Source organism: Harpia harpyja, chromosome Z (assembly GCF_026419915.1).
Source record: "Harpia harpyja isolate bHarHar1 chromosome Z, bHarHar1 primary haplotype, whole genome shotgun sequence".
NCBI classification, from domain to species: Eukaryota; Metazoa; Chordata; class Aves; order Accipitriformes; family Accipitridae; genus Harpia; species Harpia harpyja.
In genome coordinates, this window is record NC_068969.1 from 26,058,208 (window position 1) to 26,069,114 (window position 10,907).

Consider the following 10,907-nt stretch of genomic DNA (forward strand, 5'->3'; position numbering starts at 1 on the left):
GCAAGCTGGCCCTGCGGTGGTCTGGAGTCTCCCTTAACGGGGGTGCCGTTAGCAGCAGCACGGGGAACGAGCGGCGTCTGCGGAAGCCCCTGCGGAAGGAGGGGCTCCGGCCAGGGTCGAGCTGCGGTAATAACGGCCACTGCTGCCTCTTTCCCTCTCCCAGAGGCCACGCTGTGGGTGCGGTTGTCCGTTCGTCCCCTGGGGATGCCGTTGACTGCAGCGGCCTCAGGCTTGCGTGGGCTGTCTTTGCTCGGCCTCCCTGTCCTGGCGGCGTGGGAGCACAGAGGGACAGGCGGAGCAGCGCTTCCTGGCTGTGGACAGGAGCTGCTGAAGCTGGAGAGGCTAGGGAAAGTTAAAGAAGAAATGGAAGGCCATCTGGCCAGCAGCTGCCTCCCGCTGCAGGCAAGAGAAGACCCTGCCTCTCTGGGTGAGGAAGGATCCCTCTTTGTAGTCCACAGCAGGTCAGACCACCAGGGTCGGTATGCATGACCAACAGCACGGTACGGCCACGTAGGGAGCGAGCGAGCGAGCGAGGCTACGTGTCTAGGAAGCCTCGTCTCATAAGAGCTGTGAGACACTCGTGTGTTCCATTATGTGGAGGACAGCCAAGCGACTGGAGCTACAGAAGAGGAAGGGAGGAGAGAAGGAGAAAGAAGCATCTGAGCTGGTAAGGTCTCCTGGCAGCTCCAAGAGTGAGAGCTGTGGCGAGTCCTGGGCCCTCGGGGCCCTGTCGCTCCTCTCGTGCGTCCCGGTCCCTCCCTCTCTCTCTCCTGGCCCCCTCTCTTTCCCCTGCTGCTGTGATGTTTGGTTTTTGGGTTTTGGGTTTTGGGGGTTTTTTTGCTTCCCTGTACCTCTCCTCTTCTGTCTATTCTCTTGTCCTGCTCCCTCTTCCTCTCTCCCTTTCTCTCTCTTGTTCGACTGCCCCCTTTTCTTTTTCTCTCTGCGTTCTTGTCCTGCTCCCTCTCCCTCTTTCCCCCCCCCACCCTGTGTCTTTGTCCTGCAGCCAGTCGCTGTTTTTTCCTTTTCCATCTCCTCATCCTGATCTGCATCTGTCTCTTCCCCTCCCCGCCTCCAATTTCTCTGGCCTGTTCCCTGGTGTTCTTTTCCTCTCTGCGCCTGTACGTGCCGCTCTGTGTCTCTGCCTTCCTATCTCTCTTCTTCCTACTTTCTCTTTCTCTCTCTATCCCTTTGTCTTGCTCGCTGTTGCTGCTTATTTTTTTTGTTCTGGATCTCACTGTCCCCGTCCTCCTTCCTGTTCATCTCTTACTCTCTCTGACCCTTTGTGCTGCTTCCTGCCCCTTTTTTCACTCATCCTCCCTCTCTCTGCAGGGCTCCTAATACCTCTCTTTCTAAATTCTCCAGCCCCCTGTGCTTCTCACAGTCCCTGTCTTTCTCTCTCTCTCTCGTTGTCGTTGTTCTTCTCTGTCGCTCTGTCTTGCTTCCTGTCCCGTCGTTTCTCGCTGCATCCCTTTGTCCCGCTCCCTGCTCGTATTCATATTGCTCTCTGTCCTGAGGACCGTCCCAGTTTTTTATCTCCGTCCTGCCGCTGTCCTGATTTTTCTTTCTTTGCCATGTTCCCTGTCCCTCTTTCTGTCTCTTTTCCTCTGTCCCTGCTGCTTATTTCTCCATCTCTGTCCAGACCCCTGTCCCTTCCCCCCTGCCTTGCTGTCCCTCTGCCTTGCTTTCTTTCACTACCTTTTCCGTCTGTCTTTCTCTGTCCCATTCCATCTCCCGTCCTTTCTAACTGTGTCCCCCTGTCCAGCTAGCTGTCTCTTCTTTCTTTTTTCTGTTCCTCAGTATTTTTTTCTTTTTCCGTATCTCTCTCCCACTGCCCATTGCAGTTGGTTTATTCCCCTCCAATGCTGGCCTGCTCTTTGTCCCTTTTTTCTCTCTCTGTCCTTCTGTCATGCTCCTTGTGTCTGTTTAATTCCTTCATCTCCGTCCTGCAGCCCATCACTCTTTTTTTTCTCTTCCATCCCTTTGTCCTGCTCCCCATCCTTGTCTCTCTTTCCCTTGGTTCTGCCTCCCGTCCTTTTTTCCTTTCTTGCTCCATCTCTCTGTCCTGCTCCCTATCCCTCTCGCGCTCTCTCTGTTTCTCTGTCCTTCTCCTTGCCTTTCCCCGCATTCTCTGTCTTGTTCCCTCTTTGGTTTTATTGTTTTCTGGGTAGCTGGGCCTGGCTACCCGCGGGGGTGCTTTGGCTGGTGGTTTGGGGTGCGGGCCTGGCCGTGCCGTGCTGGTGATGCCAGGGAAATAAAGCCTGAAATGGCAATAATGAAGCAACGCCCTGCCAGTGCTGGGGCTGCCCCTCAGAGGCATGGGGCCGGGCCCTCCGCAGTTCCCCAGCACTCCCCAAAACTGCTTGTGGGGCCCCGGGGGTGCAGGGCTGTGGGGTGGCTACACTCAGCATTGCCCATGGGCACTGCAGGGTCAGAAACGGAGAACGAGTTTTCTGTTCTGGGGCTTCTAAACAGGCTCACACGGCTGATTTTGCAGCTCGGAAACAGACTGAGCTGCGCAGCTTTTGACTCAGAAGCAGAGGTCCAGCCCTGCATTTTTGGGCCTTGAGAACAGGCTCAGCAGCTGGGTTTTTTGGTTTCTAAATGGGCACCGAGTCAGCTGGTTTGGGGGCCAAAAGCAGAGGCCGGCTTGGCTGGTTTTGTAGACGGGTGAGAGGCAGGCAGGTGGGAGGGTGTTGGGGGCTGCGGGGGAAAGCAGGGGGTGGACAGGGTGCATGGACCTTCCCCAGAGATGGGGGTCTGGTTGTGTTGGACCCCGAAGTTCAGGAGGCAAGCATGCAGCAGGCTGAACTCAACATCTGTGATGGTCTCTGGGGGGAAAGGCGCTTTTCAGACCCCACGTGCCCTCTTTGAGTCCAGCTCTTCTTTCTACTCTGCTTAGAATAGTTGTTAAGTAGTTAATCGCACAAACTAATGAATATTTATACAGCGTATAACTATGATGTTTAATCCTAATGCTCAAGTTTTGACACCAATTGATTCACAACCTTATCGAAAGCTCAGACTGTTGCACGTAGCTGGAGCTTGTAAGAAGAAGAAGCTGAAATCAACTGGAGCTTCAGTGCGGAGCTGGGGCTTCAATTAGCCAGAACTGTAGCAAGCAGGAGCTGGAACGAGGCGGGGTGTCTGCTGTCTGGAGCGTGCATTAGCCAGAGGCAAAATTACCTGTGGCTGTAATGAGCAGGAGCTGCAATTAGCTGGACTGTCTTTTCGCTGGAGCGTCCGTCGGCTGGACTGCGCTCCCAGCATGGCAGAAGAGCGGCCAGGCACAGGCAGGGCTGTCCGTAGCAAGCAGCTCCGAGCAGCAGGGAGGGGAGTTGTCCTTCTGCCAGCGGAGAGCCCGGCCTCTTGCTTTGGGGATGTGATCCACGCCACGCTCCTCTCTCTGCGTGGAGGGTCTCGCCCGGTCCGTTCCCGAGGGCAGAAGTGAGGTGGGGGTCCCCCGGCTCTCCTGGGGCAGCCCCCCCTGCGAGGGGGTGCAGGCGAGGTGTCGTCGTCCCCTCGGTACCGGGCAAAGGGGAGAGAAACCGGCTGGTCGGAGCTCCTGGGGCGCAGAGCCCTTCCAGCAGAATGCTCCCCTGTCTTTTCACTGTTGGCTGGGTGTGACAAGCAGGTTCACTTTTTGCCTCCTCTTTTCCCAGTGTCACCTTCCGTGTCACACGAAGAAAATCCTGCATGGTTAATTCCGCTTGCTGCTCAGGTAATCGCACGTATTGGGCTGGGGGAGTGAGGAGAAACATTTGCGAGTTCGAGGGCACTACAGATACTCCACATCAAACACCCAGAAAAGGCAAATTTGCTGCTAGTGCAGAAAAGCTGATGAAAAATTGCTGTTAACAGATCGTGCCCTGTTCCTGAATTGGTCCCTTGATATGTTTTTGTTTCAGGTGAAAGAACAAACTTTCATCTACGATAAACTCAGAGCTGCCTGTTAGCTTCTTTAGGGCCAAGTGTTTCTCTTCTCTTTGTTCATGCTGATTTTATGGGCAAGTTGGAAATAGCCTTTTATTTTTTTAGGTATAACTGAATTTTTAGGAATATGTGGTGTCCCTATAGTTCATTTTGAGCACCTAGATGCCAGTAGACATGTAATGAATGAAACCTGATGGAAACTGGTACTTAAACTTGATTTTTATTTGATTTTTTTTCTCATTAGAGTGTTATGGCATGTTGTCCCGTGGCACAGTCCCCATTCTGTTCAGCGGAGTCTTCAGTCTAGGACTTTTAAGTAAAAGAGTTTGTCTTTCCAAAAAAGGACTAGTCATTCATAGGACTGAGGCATAGACTTGGAGAGTCGCTTAAGTACGTGATCGGAATTAAAGCCAACTTTCACTTAATGTTGCTGCTGTTGGTCTTCGCTTTCACCGATTGCTCCACCACTCCCTCGTGGTTGGGAGCTCTGAATCATAATTTTTTTTCAGTCTCTAACACTTTTTTTTTTCCCCAAAAAGGAGAAGCAATGTCTAAAAGTTAATTGTTTCCTCACAAATGCGTGAGTATATAAAATTTGAGTTATGATGATTAAAACCATAAAAATGACACCAGTCTCTACAGATCTGGACTATTTCTGAACAGGTGTTCCTCACACACGAATGCCGTCAGGGTACAGATCACCTGCACTTCATGCTCTGACAAGACAAAATGCTGAGACAGGGATGAGCTCTGAAAGAAAAAAAAAAAATAGGGTCACAGTTTTGTTTTGTTGTTGTTTGTTTTTAGAGAGTGCAACATTGACTGGTGCCAGCCTGCAGAGCTCTTCTGCTGCCTGACCTCTCCTTCTCTTTCATGGCTGTAGTTGTCATTTGGATAATTGTAGAAGAGCAATTAAGTTCCTTGCCTCTGTAAATGTGCTGGTAATAGCAGGAAGGCAAATGCTTGAACCAGTAGTGAATAAGTTGGCTGCAAGTAGAATTTCTGAAGGAACAACAACAACAACAGGAAGCAAATAGCAAGTTACCAAAAATTTGTGTGTGTCAAACGCATCAAAGCTTTATTGCCAAATGTTGTTTGGCAATATGTTCCAAATGGCTTTTTTTTGGTAAACATAAATTTTGAGGAAGTTCAGGGTTGTGTGTGGCAAAACATGTCCCTCTGTGTATGCGTCCTGCTGCGTAAATAGCATGGGTCAATGGCTAGTCCAGTGGCAGGGCTGTTGTTCCCTACTCTCGATATTGCCACAGTAGCGTTGTGGTATTTAGACCTAACGGACAGGCTGAGGAATGGAAGGAGAATGCCTGTTTTCTGTAAGGGCTCGGAATGCCGACCCTTTTCTCTGCCTGCCGCTCCCCTGTGCGTGAGATGAAGCTGTTTTATTTTTCTCCCTTGTTCCTGGTCTAAATATTTCTGAAGCTGTTGCTGCTGTGGGTTTGCAATTTGTGTTACTGCATTTTTGTAGCATTCTAGGTATGGGTCATTTCTGCTGTGGTGAAGTGTCGAGATACGGTTTTCGGTTTAAAGCATCAGAAACTACATTCACTGAAACCGGTAACTCACGGCGTAGGTGAAACCGATGTGGCGTGTGCAGCTGTGCTCGCAGGGATGCTCAGTGGCTCCTCATCAAAACGGCAAGGTGTGTGTGTGTGGACATCTGTAGGGTTGTGCTCTGGGTCCGAGAGCGTTAACGTATTTTTGCTGTTGGAAGATGGAATGGAGCGTGTGCCTGTTAAATCTCAGGGCAGTCAAAAGCTAGGAGGGACCCTGAGCGGGTTTGGTGGCACAACTGCAGTTTTAAAAGATCTTGACCGTTTGGAGCAACGGCCTGGAAAAAATCATTCGTTTTTTGCAACGAGGCAGTTCACAAAGACAGATATGTTGCTGTGCTCTTTAGCAAAAATACTCAACTTGAGACGTATAGGGTGATGAAGTCTTGGCTATACTAAGGCTTGAGAAAATGTATGTAGGTATCTATGTCTGTCATCTGCGTGTATCTAGGAAAGTGAGTTTTAGTGAAACTAAAGCTGCCAATGAGCCAAAAAAAAAAAAAAAAAAAGGCACAGTTGTCAAAAAAACGCAAAAGCTCTAGTGGCCTGTGTCAACAACTGTACCGAAGATGATGCAAAATACTTTTTCCTCCGCTCAGTCATACAGTCTTCACAAACCTTCACAAAAAAAGGCAGTTTGGGATTTTTACCTAGTTTTATGCTAAAGGGTTTTTTCCTCTCTCAGGTGGATGTCAGCTGCCACCATTTCACTGCGGTTGCCCTTTCTTCTGCCATGAAAGTACAAGACACATGGAAAGATTCTATAGTGGTCTGTGAGTACAAGGTACACCTATGATGTGTGTCTGCGTTTTTCTGAAGGTACTTGTAGTATGGACTAAAGTTAACATTAAGAATGTGCCAACTCTCCTTCTACATTTTTTCTGTGAAATATTTTAATACAAATAGTAAAACTAAGGTCTGTTCTGGAGCATGTTACGCCTATGCAAAGTTTACTTCCCTCCGTTTATTTTCTCTTCCTGAAAGCATATAATCTTCTGCTTCTGTGCACTTACTAGTAAATGATACCGTGAAAATAATTTTGTACTAAAAGAGGGAAAAAACTGTTCGTAAGAGTTCAGCTGTTCAGAAGAAACAGGCTTTGTTTTCACGATAAAAGCTTTATGCATTTGCAGCCAATGAGTTTTTTAAAATGTCTTATAGTAGTACTCGAAAACCTTACTGAGATAACCAGCATCTGTACTAAAAGCAATCAAGGTCCAAGAAGAGATGTGGACAAAACAGGACAAACTGGCGTCGCTTCCATGTGTTTTCCAGGTTTTCCCAAGAAGCATTAGCAGCCTTGTAACTAGTGACAGTGAGTCCTGAGGTGGTTTTGGTGAGTTACTGCTTCAATAATGTATTTTTATTGGATGTATATAAACATGGGCACACCTTTTTAGTATAAAGTGAATTATTGAGATTTATCCTTTATAGTGAATTATTGAGATTTATCCTTTATTTTTCATTTTGCTCTTTGCAGTTTTCCACTTCACTTTCAGCTTTATTCCCCAAACAAGCAAGATGTACAGCAGCAGCAGCGCAAGGGCTGTAGCTGTTGTGGTGGATCTGTAAGTGTAGATTCTGATTGCGTACGACCTCGTCCCACAGCCTCCCAGGGTTATCTCCCTGCAGCAGTGCCGTAAGGAAGGGAGGAGGCGTTTTCCAACACCGGCAGGAGTGTTTACTTTTATGCTAAGAAGTTGTTCAAAATCGTATCAGTCTTAATGCTGATTTTAAGAGTTCAATTTGCTCTAACTTTTAAAGGAGGTGGTGTATTTTGAGCTGACCTGTTTACCTGGAACCCTGCTTTAGCTCAGCTACTCTTCTTGTGCACCCCCAGCCTCTGCTGGCAGGGCAGTATGAGAAGCTGGAAAGTCCTTGACTTAGTATAAACACGGCTTAGAAACAACTAAAAACATCAGCGTGTTATCAACAGGATATCACAGGATCAACAATTGTGTGTGTGTAGGATTAGGAGAGCAGAGTTCTGACAGCACAGAGGTGAGGAAAGGTGCGCCCAACCCAACAGAGCCCCAGGATCACCAGGGTATCGCTCACTTGCAGATGGGCCGCTTGCATCTGGGCCGCTGGGATGCGCTGTTTCCTGCTGAACAGAGCTGCCCCTCTGGCACGAAGCAGCTTTGGGTCTCTCGTGGCCTGCCTTCAGGCTGTCACCTGTGTTGCCTTATTGTTTTAAAATCTCTTGCCAGCATCTGTTGACTGGCTGCTGTCACTCCCACAACCCCGATGTCACATAGAGATGGATACAGCAGTCCCTGGGGCTTGGTCCAGGGCAACCCCCCCCCCCGCCTCGTTCGCAGGTTCCCTGTGCTGCTTCTCCTCTGCAGGTAATGGGGTGGGGGGCATGGACAGAAGCGACCCCCAGACTTTTAAAGCAGTCAAATGCAGAGGATGGAAACGCTCCAGCCACTCGGGTTCTTTTTGGTACGGAGGCAATGAAGATGACTGCCCGGGCTGCGAGTGGGAAAAGGGCAGGGAAATGTGAGCCCTGTACCCCCAGTAAGTAGTTACCACCTTTGGCTGGTCTATACTGGGCTGGGCTGTCAGTCATCTCTCATCCAGCTGACGCTCAGAGGAGGATCGTTATGGGGATTCTGCCTCCTGGCGACCAAAGGTGGGTACTGCAGCTCGGGAGCCACGCATGCATGCTGGTGCGTTTTGCTGCTAGAGCAGCTTTTTTTTTCTCTGCCTCTCTCCAGTTCCCAGGCCCTGTTTTTCAATTTTCTCTTTCTTTGCCCTGTGCCGCATTGCAATTGTCATTTCTTCTGCTGTCTTTCCCTCTCTGGCTCCCTGCCAGGATTTTTTAATTCCTCCCTGTCTGTCTTGTGGACCATTGCTGTTTTTTCTTTCTCTGTGTCTCTCTGTCCAGCTCCCTGTCCCTGTCCTTTTTTTTTTTTTTTTTTTTAAATTCCTCCTCCTCTGCCCTCTACACATCACTCTTTAAATTCCTCCTCCTCTGTCCTGTGGCCTACTGTGATTTGTTCTTTCTCTGTCTCTCCTTTTTCTGGCTCTCGGTCCCTATTTTTCAGTTTCTCCCTCTCGGCCTTGTAGCACAACGTTGTTATTGATCTTTCCTCACCTCTCTCTTGTCCAGCTCCCCGTCCCTACTTTTTAATTCTTCCCTTGCTGCCCTGCGGCCCATTGCTAACTTCACTTTCTCTGTCTCTCTCTGCATGGCTCCTGGTCCCTTCCTTTTTGAAATTCCTCCCTCACTGTCTTGGAGCCCACCGCATTTTTTCCTTTCTCTGTCTCTCTAGCTGGCTCCCTCTCCCTATTTTTCAATTTTTTTCTTTCTCCATCTCTCTGTCCAGCTCTGGATACCAATTTTTTAATTCCTCCTTCTCTTCCCTGCAGCCCATCTTTCTTCCCCCTGCCCCTTATTTGTGTCACCACCACCACCACCACCTCTGGCTCCCTGTCACTGTTTTAATTCCTCCCTCTCCACCCTCAGGCTGTTGCTATACTTCCCGTGTGTGTCACCCTGCATCTGGCCCCCTGTCCCTATCTTTTCATTCCGCTCTCCTCCCTGTAGCCTGACGCTATAACTTTCTTGTGGTGTCTCTCTCTGTGTTTGGCTCTGGATCCCTGTTTTTTCCTTCCTCCCTCCCCTCTCTCTGCCCTGTTGCCCCTGGCTATTTTCTCTTTCTCCATCTCTCTCTGCCCACCCCCTGATCTCTATTTTTTCATTCCTCCCTCTCTGTCCTGTAGCCCATTGCTACTCTTTCTTTCTCTGGCTCCCCGTCCCTGTTGTTCAGTTTCTTCCTTCTCGGTTCTGCAGCACGTTGTGATTCTGTTTCTTTCGTTGACTCTCCTTTCCCAGTCCCTCACTTTTAATTCCTCCCGCTCTGTCCTGTTGACCCTCGGGTTCCCCCTCGCCTTTCTCCACCTTGCTCTTTCTTGCTTCCCGGCCCTGTTTTTTAATTCGGCCCTGTTTTTTAATTCCTCCCTCTCTTCCGCATAGCTCGTCGCTTTTTTCTTTTCTCAGTCTCTCTACGTCAGTCTCACTGCCCCCATTTTTAAATTCTTCCTTTCTGCCCTGTACCATGCCGATATTTTTGCCTTTCTCCAACCCTCTCTGTCCAGCTCCCTGTCCTTATTTATTAATTCCTCCTCCTTCCTGCGCCCAGAGCTATTCCCCGCGATTTCTATCTCTCTCTGTCTGGCTCCTTGTCCCCAGTTCTTAATTCCTCCCTCTGGCCCCCATAGCCTGTCTGGATCCACCCCCCCCCCCGCCTTCTCTCTGTTGGGCTCCCTCCCTCCGTTTTAATTCCACAGTCTCTGTCTCGAAGCCCCACACTATTTGTCTGTCTTACTCCATCTCTCTTGTCTGGCTCCCTGCTACTAGTTTTTACTTCCTCCCTATACGTCTTTTAGGCCATTGCTTTCTGCCCCCGCTTTCTCTTTGTCTCCCATTCCCTGTTCTTTATTTCCTCTCTCTTCCCTGTAGCCCACTGCTTTCTTTTCTGTTCTCTATCATGCTCTGTCTGGTCCCCTGTCCCTATTTATCAATTCCTCTCTCTCTGCCCTGTGGCCTGTTGCTTTTTCCCATTTTATTTCTGCCTTTCTTTCTGTCCAGCTCCCTGTCCCTGGTTTTTTAATTCCTCCCTCTCTGCCCTGTCATCTGTGCGGTCTTTTGCCTTTCTCCACCTCTCTCTGGCAAGCTCTCTGTCCCTATTCCTTAATTCCTCACTGTCACCCCTTCTTAATTCTTCCCTCTCTGCCCTGTAGCTTGTACAGTTTGTGTAGCTATGTGTAGCTACGCAGTTTGTTTCCCATGCCCTTGCCCCTTCCATCCATCATTTGTCCTGACTCTCTGTCGTTTCATTCTTCCTTCTGTGCCCTGTTCCTTGTCCCTTTTTTGTGTTTCTGCATCTTTCAGTCCAACTCCCTGCCCTTGTTCTTTTTTCTTCCCTCTCTGTCATGCTGCCTATACCAGGTTTTTCCTGCATCTCCATCCTGCTCCCCATCCTTCCTTGTCAGTTGCTGTCCCGCTCTCTCTTCCTGCTCTCCCTGCTGTGTCTTTCTCCATCCCTGTCGGGCTCCCTGTCCCCGTCCTTCTCTCGCTGTCCCGTTCTCCGCCTCATGCTTTCTGAGTACAGCCCCCACTCTCCAGGAGGCTGCCACTTTTCTCCTCTCTTCTAGCGTGCTGCACCCTGATCGTTTTTGGCAGCCTCCACCTCTGCCCATCAGCTCATCACCCCAGGAGCCAACCAACCGACTGTAAGGTGTCCCAGGGGCAGGGGGAGCATCGATGGCCTCGAGCCCCAGAGCAGATGCACTCCCAGAACTTACTACATGCATGACTGAATAAACACTCGCCGTCTCCTTTGCACTCCCTCTGCAGGGAGCGAGGGGCTGTGAGGGAGTCCAGGGGAGGAGGTGATGCAT

General features: G+C 49.7%; 1 long non-coding RNA gene across 1 annotated transcript; it reads left to right on the forward strand.

Annotated features, from left to right (window-relative positions):
- Nucleotides 1-5,078: 5,078 nt before the first annotated feature.
- On the forward strand, nucleotides 5,079-6,906 carry LOC128137680 (uncharacterized). The gene is made up of 3 exons (XR_008233788.1): nucleotides 5,079-5,587; nucleotides 6,184-6,282; nucleotides 6,774-6,906. It is a non-coding gene; the product is annotated as an uncharacterized LOC128137680 (long non-coding RNA).
- The last annotated feature ends 4,001 nt before the right edge of the window (nucleotides 6,907-10,907 follow it).